Source organism: Symphalangus syndactylus, chromosome Y (assembly GCF_028878055.3).
Source record: "Symphalangus syndactylus isolate Jambi chromosome Y, NHGRI_mSymSyn1-v2.1_pri, whole genome shotgun sequence".
Lineage (NCBI taxonomy): Eukaryota > Metazoa > Chordata > Mammalia > Primates > Hylobatidae > Symphalangus > Symphalangus syndactylus.
Genome location: NC_072448.2, coordinates 5,432,285 through 5,448,900, shown reverse-complemented (window position 1 = coordinate 5,448,900; position 16,616 = coordinate 5,432,285).

The following is a 16,616-nucleotide window of genomic DNA, read 5'->3' as shown; positions in this document are numbered from 1 at the left end:
TGTAGAAACTGCTAGTGGATATTCGGAGCGCTAAGTGGGTAATAGTCCAAAAAGGAGTATCTTCAACTAAATACTACACAGAAGCATTCTGTGAAACTTCTTTCTGTTCTGTGCATTCAACTAAGAAAGTTGAACCTTACATTTGATTGAGCCGTTCTGAAACACTCTTGCTGTAGAAACTGCAATTGGACATTCTGAGCGCTAAGAGGCCTATATTGGGAAAATAATATCTTCAAATAAAAACTACACAGAAGCATTGTTTAAAACTTATGTCTGATATATGCATTCAGCTAACAGAGTTAAACCATACTTTTGATTGCGCAGTTCAGAACACTCTTTCTGTAGAATGTGCAAGTGGACATTCGGAGCGCTAAGAGGGTAATAGTGGAAAAAGGAATATATTCAAATATAAACTACACAGAAGCATTCTGTGAAACTTCTTTCTGTTCTGTGCATTCAACTACCAGGGTTGAACCTTACTTTTGATTGAGCCGTTCTGAAACACTCTTTCTGTAGAAACTGCAATTGGACATTCTGAGCGCTAAGAGGCCTATATTGGGAAAAAGAATATCTACAAATAAAAACTACACAGAAGCATTCTCTGAAACCACTTTCTGTTCTCCGCATTCAACTAACAGACTTGAGCCTTACATTTGAAGGAGCAGTTCTGAAACACTCTTTGTGTAGAAACTGCCAGTGGATATTTGGTGCGCGAAGTGGGTAATAGTCCAAAAAGGAGTATCTTCAACTAAATACTACACAGAAGCATTCTGTGAAACTTCTTTCTGTTCTGTGCATTCAACTAAAAGAGTTGAACCTTACATTTGATTGAGCCGTTCTGAAACACTCTTTCTGTAGAAACTGCAATTGGACATTCTGAGCGCTAAGAGGCTTATATTGGGAAAAATAATATCTTCAAATAAAAACTACACAGAAGCATTGTTTGAAACTTATTTCTGATATGTGCATTCAGCTAACGGAGTTAAACCATACTTTTGATTGCGCAGTTCAGAACACTCTTTCTGTAGAAAATGCAAGTGGACATTCAGAGCGCTAAGAGGGTAATAGTGGAAAAAGGAATATATTCAAATATAAACTACACAGAAGCATTGTGTGAAACTTCTTTCTGTTCTGTGCATTCAACTACCAGGGTTGAACCTTACTTTTGATTGAGCCGTTCTGAAACACTCTTTCTGTAGAAACTGCAATTGGACATTCTGAGCGCTAAGAGACCTATATTGGGAAAAGGAATATCTTCAAATAAAAACTACACAGAAGAATTCTGTGAAACTTCTTTCTGATCTGTGCATTCAACTAACAGAGTTAAACCATACTTTTGATGGAGCAGTTCTGAACACACTTTCTGTTGAAAATGCAAGTGGACATTCCGAGCTCTAAGAGGGTAATAGTGGAAAAAGTAATACCGTCAAATATGAACCACAGAGAAGCATTCTGTGAAACTACTTTCTGTTCTGTGCATTGAAATAGCAGAGTTGAACCTTACTTTTGAAAGAGCCATTCTGAAACACTCTTTCTGTAGAAACTGCAATTGGACAATCTGAGCACTAAGAGGCCTATATTGGGAAAAAGTATATCTTCAAATAAAAACTACACAGAAGAATTCTGTGCAACTTCTTTCTAATCTGTGCATTCAGCTAAGAGAGTTAAAACATACATTTGATTGAGCAGTTCTGAGCACTCTTTCTGTAGAAAATGCAACTGGACTTTTGGAGCGCTAAGAGGGTAGTAGTGGAAAAAGTAATATATTCAAATATAAACTACACAGAAGCATTCTGTGAAACTACTTTCTGTTCTGTGTATTCAACTAACAGAGTTGAACCTTACTTTTGATTGAGCCTTTCTGAAACACTCTTTCTGTAGAAACGGCAATTGGACATTCTGAGCGCTAAGACTCCTATATTGGAGAAAGGAATATCTTCAAATAAAAAGTACACAGAAGCATTCTGTGAAAATTCTTTCTGATCTGTGAATTCAGCTAACAGAGTTAAACCATACTTTGGATTGAGCAGTTCTGAACACTCTTTCTGTAGAAAATGCAAGTGGACATTCGGAGCGCTAAGAGGGTAATACTGAAAAAGGGAATATATTCAAATATAAACTACACAGAGGCATTCTGTGAAACTCCTTTCTGTTCTCTGCATTCAACTAACAGAGTTGAGCCCTACTTTTGAAGGAGCAGTTCTGAAACACTCTTTGTTTAGAAACTGAAATTGGACATTCGGAGAGCTAAGAGGATAATAGTCGAAAAAGGAATATCTTCAACAAAATACTACACGGAAGGATTCTGTGAAACTTATTTCTGATATGTGCATTCAAATAACAGAATAAAACCATACTTTTGATTGAGCCGTTCAGAACACTCTTTCTGTAGAAAATGCAAGTGGACATTCGGAGCACTAAGAGGGTAATACTGGAAAAAGGAATATATTCAAATATAAACTACACAGAAGCATTCTGTGAAACTTCTTGCTGTTCTGTGCATTCAAGTAACAGAGTTGAACCTTACTTTTGATTGAGCCTTTCTGAAACTCTCTTTCTGTAGAAAATGCAAGAGGACATTCGGAGCGCTAAGATGGTAATAGTGGAAAAAGGAATACATTGAAATATAAACTACAGAGAAGCATTCTGTGAAACTTCTTTCTGTTCGGTGCATTCAACTAACAGAGTTGAACCTTACTTTTGATTGAGCCTTCTGAAACACTCATTCTGTAGAAACGGCAATTGGACATTCTGAGTGCTAAGTGGCCTATATTGGGAAAAAGAATATCTCCAAATAAAAACTACTCAGAAGCATTCTGTGAAACTTATTTCTGATCTGTGCATTCAGCTAACAGAGTTAAACCATACTTTTGATTGGGAAGTTATGAGACACTCTTTCTGTAGAAAACGCAAGTGGACATTCGGAGCGCTAAAATTGTATTAGTGGAAAAAGGAATATCCCCAAATTAAAACTACACAGAAGCATTCTCTGAAACTCCTTTCTGTTCTCTGCATTCAACTAACTGATTTGAGCCTTACTTTGAAGGAGCTGTTCTCAAACAATCTTTGTGTAGAAACTGCCAGTGGACATTTGGAATGCTAAGAGGGTAATAGTCGAAAAAGGAATATCTATAATTAAATACTACACAGAAGCATTCTGTGAAACTTCTTTCTGTTCTGTGCATTCAACTAAAAGAGTTCAACCTTACTTTTGATTGAGCCGTTCTGAAACACTCTTTCTGTAGAAAATGCAAGTGGTGATTCGGAGCGCTAAGAGGGTAATAGTGGAAAAAGGAATATCTTCAAATATAAACTACACAGAAGCATTCTCTGAAACTTCTTTCTGTTCCGTGCATTCAACTAACAGTATTGAACCTTACTTTTGATTGAGCAGTTCTGAAACTCTCTTTCTGTAGATACTGCAATTGGACATTCTGAGCGCTAAGAGACCTATATTGGAAAAAGGAATATCTTCAAATAAAAACTACACAGAAGAATTCTGTGAAACTTCTTTCTGATCTGTGCATTCAACTAACAGAGTTAAACCATACTTTTGATGGAGCAGTTCTGAACACTCTTTCTGTAGAAAATGCAAGTGGACATTCCGAGCTCTAAGAGGGTAATAGTGGAAAAAGTAATACCGTCAAATATGAACTACAGAGAAGCATTCTGTGAAACTACTTTCTGTTCTGTGCATTGAAATAGCAGAGTTGAACCTTACTTTTGAAAGAGCCATTCTGAAACACTCTTTCTGTAGAAACTGCAATTGGACAATCTGAGCACTAAGAGGCCTATATTGGGAAAAAGTATATCTTCAAATAAAAACTACACAGAAGCATTCTGTGCAACTTCTTTCTAATCTGTGCATTCAGCTAAGAGAGTTAAATCATACATTTGATTGAGCAGTTCTGAACACTCTTTCTGTAGAAAATGCAACTGGACATTTGGAGCGCTAAGAGGGTAGTAGTGGAAAAAGTAATATATTCAAATATAAACTACACAGAAGCATTCTGTGAAACTACTTTCTGTTCTGTGCATTCAACTAACAGAGTTGAACCTTACTTTTGATTGAGCCTTTCTGAAACACTCTTTCTGTAGAAACTGCAACTGGACATTCTGAGCGCTAAGACTCCTATATTGGAGAAAGGAATATCTTCAAATAAAAAGTACACAGAAGCATTCTGTGAAAATTCTTTCTGATCTGTGCATTCAGCTAACAGAGTTAAACCATACTTTGGATTGAGCAGTTCTGAACACTCTTTCTGTAGAAAATGCAAGTGGACATTCGGAGCGCTAAGAGGGTAATACTGAAAAAGGGAATATATTCAAATATAAACTACACAGGGGCATTCTGTGAAACTCCTTTCTGTTCTCTGCATTCAACTAAGAGAGTTGAGCCCTACTTTTGAAGGAGCAGTTCTGAAACACTCTTTGTTTAGAAACTGAAATTGGACATTCGGAGAGCTAAGAGGATAATAGTCGAAAAAGGAATATCTTCAACAAAATACCACACGGAAGGATTCTGTGAAACTTATTTCTGATATGTGCATTCAAATAACAGAGTAAAACCATACTTTTGATTGAGCCGTTCAGAACACTCTTTCTGTAGAAAATGCAACTGGACATTCAGAGCGCTAAGTGGGTAATAGTGGAAAATGGAATATCTTCAAATATAAACTACACAGAAAAATTCTGTGAAACTTATTTCTGATCTGTGCATTCACCTAAAGAGTTAAAACATACTTTTGATAGAGCAGTTCTGAACACACTTTCTGTAGAAAATGCAAGTGGACATTCTGATCTCTAAAAAGGGTAACAGTGGAAAAAGGAATACCTTCAAATACAAACTACACAGAAGCAATCTGTGAAACTACATTCTGTTCTGTGCATTCAACTAACAGAGTTGAACCTAACTTTTGATTGAGCCGTTCTGAAACACTCTTTCTGTAGAAACTGCAAATGGACATTCTGAGTGCTAAGAGGCCTATATTGGGAAAAATAATATCTTCAAATAAAAACTACACAGAAGCATTGTGTGAAACTTATTTCTGATATGTGCATTCAGCTAACAGAGTTAAACCATACTTTTGATTGCGCAGTTCCGAACACTCTTTCTGTAGAAAATGCAAGTGGACATTCGGAGCGCTAAGAGGGTAATAGAGGAAAAAGGAATATATTCAAATATAAACTACACAGCAGCATTCTGTGAAACTTCTTTCTGTTCTGTGCATTCAGCTAACAGAGTTGAACCTTACTTTTGATTGAGCCGTTCTGAAACACTCTTTCTGTAGAAACTGCAATTGGACATGCTAAGCGCTAAGAGGCCTACATTGGGAAAAAGAATATCTTCAAATAAAAACTACACAGATGCATTCTGTGAAACTTATTTCTGATCTGTAAATTCAGTTAACAGAGCTAAACCATATTTTTGATTGAGCAGTTATGAAACACTCATTTTGTAGAAAATGCAAGTGGACATTCGGAGCGCTAAGATTGTAATAGAGGAAAAAGGAATATCTCCAATTAAAAACTACACAGAAGCATTCTCTGAAACCCCTTTCTGTTCTCCGCATTCAACTAAAAGAGTTGAGCCTTACTTTTGAAGGAGCAGTTCTGAAACACTCTTTGTGTAGAAACTGCCAGTGGATATTCTGAGTGCTAAGTGGGTAATAGTCCAAAAAGGAGTATCTTCAACTAAATACTGCACAGAAGCATTCTGTGAAACTACTTTCTGTTCTGTGTATTCAACTAAGAAAGTTGAACCTTACATTTGATTGAGCCGTTCTGAAACACTCTTTATGTAGAAACTGCAATTGGACATTCTGAGCGCTAAGAGGCCTATATTGGGAAAAATAATATCTTCAAATAAAAACTACACAGAAGCATTGTTTGAAACTTTTGTCTGATATATGCATTCAGCTAACAGAGTTAAACCATAATTTGATTGCGCAGTTCAGAACACTCTTTCTGTAGAAAGTGCAAGTGGACATTCGGAGCGCTAAGAGGGTAATAGTGGAAAAAGTAATATATTCAAATATAAACTACACAGAAGCATTCTGTGAAACTTCTTTCTGTTTTTGCATTCAACTACCAGGGTTGAACCTTACTTTAGATTGAGCCGTTCTGAAACACTCTTTCTGTAGAAACTGCAATTGGACATTCTGAGCGCTAAGAGGCCTATATTGGGAAAAAGAATATCTACAAATAAAAACTACACAGAAGCATTCTGTGAAACTTCTTTCTGTTCTGTTCATTCAACTAAAACAGTTGAACCTTAGCTTTGATTGAGCCGTTCTGAAACACTCTTTCTGTAGAAAATGCAAGTGGAGATTCGGAGCGCTAAGAGGGTAATAGTGGAAAAAGGAATGTCTTCAAATATAAACTACACAGAATCATTCTGTGAAACTTCTTTCTGATCTGTGCATTCAGCTAACAGTGTTAAACCATACTTTTGATTGAGCAGATCTGAACACTCTTTCTGTAGAAAATGCAAATGGACATTTGGAGTGCTAAGAGGGTATTCGTGGAAAAAGGAATATATTCAAATAGAAACTACACAGAACAATTCTGTGAAACTTCTTTCTGATCTGAGCATTCAGCTAACAGAGTTAAACCATACTTTTGATTGCGCAGTTCAGAACACTCTTTCTGTAGAAAATGCAAGTGGACATTCGGAGCGCTAAGAGGTTAATAGTGGAGAAAGGAATGACTTCAAATATAAACTACACAGAATCATTCTGTGAAACTTCTTTCTGATCTGTGCATTCTGCTAACAGAGTTAAACCATACTATTGATTGAGCAGATCTGAACACACTTTCTGTAGATAATGAAACTGGACATTTGGAGCGCTAAGAGGGTAGTAGTGGAAAAAGGAATATATACAAATATAAACTACACAGAAGCATTCTGTGAAACTTCTTTCTGATCTGAGCATTCAGCTAACAGAGTTAAACCATACCTTTGATTGAGCAGTTTTGAAACACTCTGTCCGTAGAAAATGCAACTGGACATTCGTAGCGCTAAGTGGGTAATAGTGGAAAAAAGAATATGTTCAAATATAAACTACACAGAAGCATTGTATGAAACTTCTTTCTGTTCTGTGCATTCAACTAACAGAGTTGAACCTTACTTTTGATTGAGCCTTTCTGAAACACTCTTTCTGTAGAAACTGCAATTGGACATTCTGAGCGCTAAGAGGCCTATATTGGGAAAAATAATATCTTCAAATAAAAACTACACAGAAGCATTGTGTGAAACTTATTTCTGATATGTGCATACAGCTAACAGAGTTAAACCATACTTTTGATTGGGCAGTTCCGAACACTCTTTCTGTAGAAAATGCAACTGGACATTCGGAGCGCTATGAGGGTAATAGTGGAAAAAGGAATATATTCAAATATAAACTACACAGAAGCATTCTGTGAAACTTCTTTCTGTTCTGTGCATTCAACTACCAGGGTTGAACCTTACTTTAGATTGAGCCCTTCTGAAACACTCTTTCTGTAGAAACTGCAATTGGACATTCTGAGCTCTAAGAGGACTATATGGGGAAAAAGAATATCTACAAATGAAAACTACACAGAAGCATTCTGTGAAAATTCTTTCTCTTCTGTTCATTCAACTAAAAGATTTGAACCTTAGTTTTGATTGAGCCGTTCTGAAACACTCTTTCTGTAGAAAGTGCAAGTGGAGATTCGGAGCGCTAAGAAGGTAATAGTGGAAAAACGAATGTCTTCAAATATAAACTACACAGAATCATCCTCTGAAACTTCTTTCTGATCTGTGCATTCAGCTAACAGAGTTAAACCATACTTTTGATTGAGCAGATCTGAACACTCTTTCTGTAGAAAATGCAACTGGACATTTGGAGCGCTAAGAGCGTAGTAGTGGAAAAAGGAATATATTCAAATATAAACTACACAGAAGCATTCTGTGAAACTTCTTTCTGTTCTGAGCATTCAGCTAACAGAGTTAAACCATACTTTTGATTGAGCAGTTTTGAAACACTATGTCTGTAGAAAATGCAACTGGACATTCGTAGCGCTAAGTGGGTAATAGTGGAAAAAAGAATATGTTCAAATATAAACTACACAGAAGCATTGTATGAAACTTCTTTCTGTTCTGTGCATTCAACTAACAAAGTTGAACCTTACTTTTGATTGAGCCGTTCTGAAACCGTCTTTCTGTAGAAACTGCAATTGGACATTCTGAGCGCTAAGAGGCCTATATTGGGAAAAATAATATCTTCAAATAAAAACTACACAGAAGAATTGTGTGAAACTTATTTCTGATATGTGCATTCAGCTTACAGAGTTAAACCATACTTTTGATTGCGCAGTTCCGAAAACTCTTTCCGTAGAAAAGGCAAGTGGACATTCGGAGCGCTAAGAGGGTAATAGTGGAAAAAGGAATATATTCAAATATAAAGTACACGGTAGCATTCTGTGAAACTTCTTTCTTTTCTTTGCATTCATCTAACAGGGTTGAACCTTACTTTTGATTGAGCCGTTCTGAAACACTCTTTCTGTAGAAACTGCAATTGGACATGCTAAGCGCTAAGAGGCCTACATTGGGAAAAAGAATATCTTCAAATAAAAACTACACAGATGCATTCTGTGAAACTTCTTTCTGATCTGAGCATTCAGCTAACAGAGTTAAACCATACTTTTGATTGAGCAGTTTTGAAATACTCTGTCTGTAGAAAATGCAACTGGACATTCGTAGCGCTAAGTGGGTAATAGTGGAAAAAAGAATATGTTCAAATATAAACTACACAGAAGCATTGTATGAAACTTCCTTCTGTTCTGTGCATTCAACTAACAGAGTTGAACCTTACTTTTGATTGAGCCGTTCTGAAACACTCTTTCTGTAGAAACTGCAATTGGACATTCTGAGCGCTAAGAGGCCTACATTGGGAAAAAGAATATCTACAAATAAAAACTACACAGAAGTATTCTGTGAAAATTCTTTCTCTTCTGTTCATTCAACTAAAAGAGTTGAACCTTAGTTTTGATTGAGCCGTTCTGAAACACTCTTTCTGTAGAAAGTGCAAGTGGAGATTCGGAGCGCTAAGAGGGTAATAGTGGAAAAAGGAATGTCTTCAAATATAAACTACACGGAATCATTCGGTGAAACTACTTTCTGATCTGTGCATTCAGCTAACAGAGTTAAACCATACTTTTGATTGAGCAGATCTGAACACTCTTTCTGTAGAAAATGCAACTGGACATTTGGAGCGCTAAGAGCGTAGTAGTGGAAAAAGGAATATATTCAAATATAAACTACACAGAAACATTCTGTGAAACTTCTTTCTGATCTGAGCATTCAGCTAACAGAGTTAAACCATACTTTTGATTGAGCAGTTTTGAAACACTCTGTCTGTAGAAAATGCAACTGGACAATCGTAGCGCTAAGTGGGTAATAGTGGAAAAAAGAATATGTTCAAATATAAACTACACAGAAGCATTGTATGAAACTTCTTTCTGTTCTGTGCATTCAACTAACAGAGTTGAACCTTACTTTTGATTGAGCCGTTCTGAAACACTCTTTCTGTAGAAACTGCAATTGGACATTCTGAGCGCTAGGAGGCCTCTATTGGGAAAAAGAATGTCTACAAATAAAAACTACACAGAAGAATTGTGTGAAACTACTTTCTGTTCTGTTTGTTCAACTAAAAGAGTTGAACCTTAGTTTTGATTGAGCCGTTCTGAAACACTCTTTCTGTAGAAAATGCAAGTGGAGATTCGGAGCGCTAAGAGGGTAATAGTGGAAAAAGGAATGTCTCCAAATATAAACTACACAGAATTATTCTGTGAAACTTCTTTCTGATCTGTGCATTCAGCTAACAGAGTTAAACCATACTTTTGATTGAGCAGATCTGAACACTCTTTCTGTAGAAAATGCAACTGGACATTTGGAGCGCTAAGAGAGTAGTAGTGGAAAAAGGAATATATTCAAATATAAACTACACAGAAGCATTCTGTGAAACTTCTTTCTGATCTGAGCATTCAGCTAACAGAGTTAAACCATACTTTTGATTGAGCAGTTTTGAAACACTCTGTCTGTATAAAATGCAACTGGACATTCGTAGCGCTAAGTGGGTAATAGTGGAAAAAAGAATACGTTCAAATATAAACTACACAGAAGCATTGTATGAAACTTCTTTCTGTTCTGTGCATTCAACTAACAGAGTTGAACTTACTTTTGATTGAGCCTTTCTGAAACACTCTTTCTGTAGAAACTGCAATTGGACATTCTGAGCGCTAAGAGGCCTATATTGGGAAAAATAATATCTTCAAATAAAAACTACACAGAAGCATTGTGTGAAACTTATTTCTGATATGTTCATTAAGCTAACAGAGTTAAAAAATACTTTTGATTGCACAGTTCTGAACACTCTTTCTGTAGAAAATGCAAGTGGACATTCGGAGCGCTAAGAGGGTAATAGTGGAAAAAGGAATATATTCAAATATAAACTACACAGTAGCATTCTGTGAAAATTCTTTCTGTTCTGTGCATTCAACTAACAGAGTTGAACCTTACTTTTGATTGAGCCGTTCTGAAACACTCTTTCTGTAGAAACTGCAATTGGACATGCTAAGCGCTAAGAGGCCTACATTGGGAAAAAGAATATCTTCAAATAAAAACTACACAGATGCATTCTGTGAAACTTATTTCTGATCTGTAAATTCAGTTAACAGAGATAAAACATATTTTTGATTGAGCAGTTATGAAACACTCTTTTTGTAGAAAATGCAAGTGGAGATTCGGAGCGCTAAGAGGGTAATAGTGGAAAAAGGAATGTCTTCAAATATAAACTACACAGAATCATTCGGTGAAACTTCTTTCTGATCTGTGCATTCAGCTAACAGAGTTAAACCATACTTTTGATTGAGCAGATCAGAACACTCTTTCTGTAGAAAATGCAACTGGACATTTGGAGCGCTAAGAGCGTAGTAGTGGAAAAAGGAATATATTCAAATATAAACAACACAGAAGCATTCTGTCAAACTTCTTTCTGATCTGAGCATTCAGCTAACAGAGTTAAACCATACTTTTGATTGAGCAGTTTTGAAACACTCTGTCTGTAGAAAATGCAACTGGACATTCGTAGCGCTAAGTGGGTATAGTGGAAAAAATAATATGTTCAAATATAAAATACACAGAAGCATTGTATGAAACTTCTTTCTGTTCTGTGCATTCAACTAACAGAGTTGAACCTTACTTTTGATTGAGCCGTTCTGAAACACTCTTTCTGTAGAAACTGCAATTGGACATTCTGAGCGCTAGGAGGCCTATATTGGGAAAATGAATGTCTACAAATAAAAACTACACAGAAGAATTGTGTGAAACTTCGTTCTGTTCTGTTTGTTCAACTAAAAGAGTTGAACCTTAGTTTTGATTGAGCCGTTCTGAAACACTCTTTCTGTAGAAAATGCAAGTGGAGATTCGGAGCGCTAAGAGGGTAATAGTGGAAAAAGGAATGTCTCCAAATATAAACTACACAGAATCATTCTGTGAAACTTCTTTCTGATCTGTGCATTCAGCTAACAGAGTTAAACCATACTTTTGATTGAGCAGATCTGAACACTCTTTCTGTAGAAAATGCAACTGGACATTTGGAGCGCTAAGAGAGTACTAGTGGAAAAAGGAATATATTCAAATATAAACTACAGAGAAGCATTCTGTGAAATTTCTTTCTGATCTGAGCATTCAGCTAACAGAGTTAAACTATACTTTTTATTGAGCAGTTTTGAAACACTCTGTCTGTAGAAAATTCAACTGGACATTCGTAGCGCTAAGTGGGTAATAGTGGAAAAAAGAATATGTTCAAATATAAACTACACAGAAGCATTGTATGAAACTTCTTTCTGTTCTGTGCATTCAACTAACAGAGTTGAACCTTACTTTTGATTGAGCCGTTCTGAAACACTCTTTCTGTAGAAACTGCAATTGGACATTTTGAGCGCTAGGAGGCCTATATTGGGAAAAAGAATGTCTACAAATAAAAACTACACAGAAGAATTGTGTGAAACTTTTTCTGTTCTGTTTGTTCAACTAAAAGAGTTGAACCTTAGTTTTGATTGAGCCGTTCTGAAACACTCTTTCTGTAGAAAATGCAAGTGGAGATTCGGAGCGCTAAGATGGTAATTGTGGAAAAAGGAATGTCTCCAAATATAAACTACACAGAATCATTCTGTGAAACTTCTTTCTGATCTGTGCATTCAGCTAACAGAGTTAAACCATACTTTTGATTGAGCAGATCTGAACACTCTTTCTGTAGAAAATGCAACTGGACATTCGGAGCGCTAAGAGCGTAGTAGTGGAAAAAGGAATATATTCAAATATAAACTACACAGAAGCATTCTGTGAAACTTCTTTCTGATCTGAGCATTCAGCTAACAGAGTTAAACCATACTTTTGATTGAGCAGTTTTGAAACACTCTGTCTGTAGAAAATGCAACTGGACAATCGTAGCGCTAAGTGGGTAATAGTGGAAAAAAGAATATGTTCAAATATAAACTACACAGAAGCATTGTATGAAACTTCTTTCTGTTCTGTGCATTCAACTAACAGAGTTGAACCTTACTTTTGATTGAGCCGTTCTGAAACACTCTCTCTGTAGAAACTGCAATTGGACATTCTGAGCGCTAGGAGGCCTATATTGGGAAAAAGAATGTCTACAAATAAAAACTACACAGAAGAATTGTGTGAAACTACTTTCTGTTCTGTTTGTTCAACTAAAAGAGTTGAACCTTAGTTTTGATTGAGCCGTTCTGAAACACTCTTTCTGTAGAAAATGCAAGTGGAGATTCGGAGCGCTAAGAGGGTAATAGTGGAAAAAGGAATGTCTCCAAATATAAACTACACAGAATTATTCTGTGAAACTTCTTTCTGATCTGTGCATTCAGCTAACAGAGTTAAACCATACTTTTGATTGAGCAGATCTGAACACTCTTTCTGTAGAAAATGCAACTGGATATTTGGAGCGCTAAGAGAGTAGTAGTGGAAAAAGGAATATATTCAAACATAAACTACACAGAAGCATTCTGTGAAACTTCTTTCTGATCTGAGCATTCAGCTAACAGAGTTAAACCATACTTTTGATTGAGCAGTTTTGAAACACTCTGTCTGTAGAAAATGCAACTGGACATTCGTAGCGCTAAGTGGGTAATAGTGGAAAAAAGAATACGTTCAAATATAAACTACACAGAAGCATTGTATGAAAATTCTTTCTGTTCTGTGCATTCAACTAACAGAGTTGAACTTACTTTTGATTGAGCCTTTCTGAAACACTCTTTCTGTAGAAACTGCAATTGGACATTCTGAGCGCTAAGAGGCCTATATTGGGAAAAATAATATCTTCAAATAAAAACTACACAGAAGCATTGTGTGAAACTTATTTCTGATATGTTCATTAAGCTAACAGAATTAAACCATAATTTTGATTGCACAGTTCTGAACACTCTTTCTGTAGAAAATGCAAGTGTACATTCGGAGCGCTAAGAGTGTAATAGTGGAAAAAGGAATATATTCAAATATAAACTACACAGTAGCATTCTGCGAAAATTCTTTCTGTTCTGTGCATTCAACTAACAGAGTTGAACCTTACTTTTGATTGAGCCGTTCTGAAACACTCTTTCTGTAGAAACTGCAATTGGACATGCTAAGCGCTAAGAGGCCTACATTGGGAAAAAGAATATCTTCAAATAAAAACTACACAGATGCATTCTGTGAAACTTATTTCTGATCTGTAAATTCAGTTAACAGAGATAAAACATATTTTTGATTGAGCAGTTATGAAACACTCTTTTTGTAGAAAATGCAAGTGGAGATTCGGAGCGCTAAGAGGGTAATAGTGGAAAAAGGAATGTCTTCAAATATAAACTACACAGAATCATTCGGTGAAACTTCTTTCTGATCTGTGCATTCAGCTAACAGAGTTAAACCATACTTTTGATTGAGCAGATCAGAACACACTTTCTGTAGAAAATGCAACTGGACATTTGGAGCGCTAAGAGCGTAGTAGTGGAAAAAGGAATATATTCAAATATAAACTACACAGAAGCATTCTGTGAAACTTCTTTCTGATCTGAGCATTCAGCTAACAGAGTTAAACCATACTTTTGATTGAGCAGTTTTGAAACACTCTGTCTGTAGAAAATGCAACTGGACATTCGTAGCGCTAAGTGGGTATAGTGGAAAAAATAATATGTTCAAATATATACTACACAGAAGCATTGTATGAAACTACTTTCTGTTCTGTGCATTCAACTAACAGAGTTGAACCTTACTTTTGATTGAGCCGTTCTGAAACACTCTTTCTGTAGAAACTGCAATTGGACATTCTGAGCGCTAGGAGGCCTATATTGGGAAAAAGAATGTCTACAAATAAAAACTACACAGAAGAATTTTGTGAAACTTCGTTCTGTTCTGTTTGTTCAACTAAATGAGTTGAACCTTAGTTTTGATTGAGCCGTTCTGAAACACTCTTTCTGTAGAAAATGCAAGTGGAGATTCGGAGCGCTAAGAAGGTAATAGTGGAAAAAGGAATGTCTCCAAATATAAACTACACAGAATCATTCGGTGAAACTTCTTTCGGATCTGTGCATTCAGCTAACAGAGTTAAACCATACTTATGATTGAGCAGATCTGAACACTCTTTCTGTAGAAAATGCAACTGGACATTTGGAGCGCTAAGAGAGTACTAGTGGAAAAAGGAATATATTCAAATATAAACTACACAGAAGCATTCTGTGAAATTTCTTTCTGATCTGAGCATTCAGCTAACAGAGTTAAACTATACTTTTGATTGAGCAGTTTTGAAACACTCTGTCTGTAGAAAATTCAACTGGACATTCGTAGCGCTAAGTGGGTAATAGTGGAAAAAAGAATATGTTCAAATATAAACTACACAGAAGCATTGTATGAAACTTCTTTCTGTTCTGTGCATTCAACTAACAGAGTTGAACCTTACTTTTGATTGAGCCGTTCTGAAACACTCTTTCTGTAGAAACTGCAATTGGACATTTTGAGCGCTAGGAGGCCTATATTGGGAAAAAGAATGTCTACAAATAAAAACTACACAGAAGTATTGTGTGAAACTTTTTCTGTTCTGTTTGTTCAACTAAAAGAGTTGAACCTTAGTTTTGATTGAGCCGTTCTGAAACACTCTTTCTGTAGAAAATGCAAGTGGATATTCGGAGCGCTAAGATGGTAATAGTGGAAAAAGGAATGTCTCCAAATATAAACTACACAGAATCATTCTGTGAAACTTCTTTCTGATCTGTGCATTCAGCAAACAGAGTTAAACCATACTTTTGATTGAGCAGATCTGAACACTCTTTCTGTAGAAAATGCAACTGGACATTCGGATCGCTAAGAGAGTAGTAGTGCAAAAAGGAATATATTCAAATATAAACTACACAGAAGCATTCTGTGAAACTTCTTTCTGATCTGAGCATTCAGCTAACAGAGTTAAACCATACTTTTGATTGAGCAGTTTTGAAACACTCTGTCTGTAGAAAATGCAACTGGACATTCTTAGCGCTAAGTGCTTAATAGTGGAAAAAAGAATATGTTCAAATATAAACTACACAAAAGCATTGTATGAAACTTCTTTCTGTTCTGTGCATTCAACTAACAGAGTTGAACCTTACTTTTGATTGACCCGTTCTGAAACACTCTTTCTGTAGACACTGCAATTGGACATTTTGAGCGCTAGGAGGCCTATATTGGGAAAAAGAATGTCTACAAATAAAAACTACACAGCAGAATTGTGTGAAACTTCTTTCTGTTCTGTTTGTTCAACTAAAAGAGTTGAACCTTAGTTTTGATTGATCCGTTCTGAAACACTCTTTCTGTAGAAAATGCAAGTGGAGATTCGGAGCGCTAAGAGGGTAATAGTGGAAAAAGGAAAGTCTCCAAATATAAACTACACAGAATCATTCTGTGAAACTTCTTTCTGATCTGTGCATTCAGCTAACAGAGTTAAACCATACTTTTGATTGAGCAGATCTGAACACTCTTTCTGTAGAAAATGCAACTGGACATTTGGAGCACTAAGAGAGTAGTAGTGGAAAAAGGAATATATTCAAATATAAACTACACAGAAGCATTCTGTGAAACTTCATTCTGATCTGAGCATTCAGCTAACAGAGTTAAACCATACTTTTGATTGAGCAGTTTTGAAACACTCTGTCTGTATGAAATGCAACTGGACATTCGTAGCGCTAAGTGGGTAATAGTGGAAAAAAGAATATGTTCAAATATAAACTACACAGAAGCATTGTATGAAACTTCTTTCTGTTCTGTGCATTCAACTAACAGAGTTGAACTTACTTTTGATTGAGCCTTTCTGAAACACTCTTTCTGTAGAAACTGCAATTGGACATTCTGAGCCCTAAGAGGCCTATATTGGGAAAAATAATATCTTCAAATAAAAACTACACAGAAGCATTGTGTGAAACTTATTTCTGATATGTTCATTAAGCTAACAGAGTTAAACCATACTTTTGATTGCACAGTTCTGAACACTATTTCTGTAGAAAATGCAAGTGGACATTCGGAGCGCTAAGAGGGTAATAGTGGAAAAAGGAATATATTCAAATATAAA